The 1,374-nt window shown below is 38.6% G+C and overlaps 1 long non-coding RNA gene across 1 annotated transcript; it reads right to left on the bottom strand.

The window, feature by feature from the left end:
- Positions 1–368: 368 nt before the first annotated feature.
- Positions 369–1,006, bottom strand: LOC110470640 (uncharacterized). The gene is made up of 3 exons (XR_002465465.1): positions 958–1,006; positions 735–827; positions 369–426 (listed from the first exon to the last, which is right to left on the bottom strand). It is a non-coding gene; the product is annotated as an uncharacterized LOC110470640 (long non-coding RNA).
- Positions 1,007–1,374: the final 368 nt, after the last annotated feature.

Genomic DNA, 1,374 nt, shown 5'->3' with positions numbered 1-1,374 from the left:
ATTACAGAAAGATGTGGTTAAATTCTTCTTCTTCATCACACCAAAGGCTTTTTGATCTTGTATTGAAAATCATCAGTTTCAAACTCCTAAGATTTGTGGTAAAGATCTGTTCAGAAGTGGACACCATTTCCCCCTTTTGTTATTTCACTTGGTGAAAAGGAAAAAAATAAAAAGAGTTGTTCAAATGCCTGGGCTTCACAATCCAGGGAAAAAATGAAAACTCCATGAAAACACAGTTCAAGGTTGGCAGGGGTGAAAAAACAAACAAAAAACCCAGTGGGAATGAGTGAGGCAATAGGCAAACTTCATCGTGTGCAGAAGAAAGGCAGATTCCAAATTAAAATGCTTACCAGGTGATTGAGATATTTTGCCTGGAAGTTTCAATAAACATGTCCACTGGAGAGTTATCAGCTGTGTCTACAGCGGCTGGTGTGAAACAAAGAAACATCTGTTATGTATATGTTTTGGACACTTTGGAAAGTTTGGAGCCAAGACTGAGGGTCAAGAATGCTATACATACAGATATATAAAGTGCATTTCTCAAATGTAAGCAGAGCTAATGTTCTGGTTCTTTGATAATATCCCCTGCAGTGAAATTGCCACCAAGAGTGAGTTTGCTGTGCCTTCCCTCGGCATTCAGAAAAGTACAATGTGGCTCTGTGCAAAGTCAGCCTAGTTAAAAGAGAAGACCCAGCCAGCCAAAAGCTCAGGCATATCTGGCTGAGTCCACTTACCTTTGGACTTTGCTCAGAATAGAAACTACAAAAGCTGTGTCTTCACCTTCACCCCCACAAAACCCGCGACTGTAACAATCATGATTATTTCCCCTAGAAAATAAACACAAATTGGTTGCATATTCTTAAGATCTCTTTGTTTTATTTGAAAAAATAACAATATTGATGCACACTCACATGGACATGGTTTTATGCTGTTTGTGACATTTCACATTTTGCATACCTTGTTTTGTTTCTTCCCATCTAGCCAACTCTATATCCACTGTATTGAAAACTGTGAGAAAGAATCGGATCTGAGGAAGGAAAGAAAATACAGGTTTTATTTTTTTCTAAAAGGTATTTAGCCTGGATGATATTCAATCTGTCTTTGTCAGTCAACATGCATCAAAATATTTTTTAAATATGTGGGACAGGTTGATGAACCAAAATAAAAGGCCTGTAGTGAGACAATGGGATTTACTTGGCAACACTTTGTCAAGGTTGTATTAATGGCATAGCAGAGAAGTTGCTCAGGAAAATAAAAACATTAAGGGGAAACTGGGTGATTTAGGGAACTCTAGGATGGCTAGCTACTGAGCCTCCCCATGTGTTACACACAGCAAAGCCATCTTGTACTGCAAAGGTGAAAAGGAGAGCAGAG

This window comes from Lonchura striata, chromosome Z (genome assembly GCF_046129695.1).
Source record: "Lonchura striata isolate bLonStr1 chromosome Z, bLonStr1.mat, whole genome shotgun sequence".
Classification (NCBI taxonomy): domain Eukaryota; kingdom Metazoa; phylum Chordata; class Aves; order Passeriformes; family Estrildidae; genus Lonchura; species Lonchura striata.
Note: the sequence above shows the minus strand (reverse complement) of the source record. Positions and strands in the feature narration are given on the sequence as shown.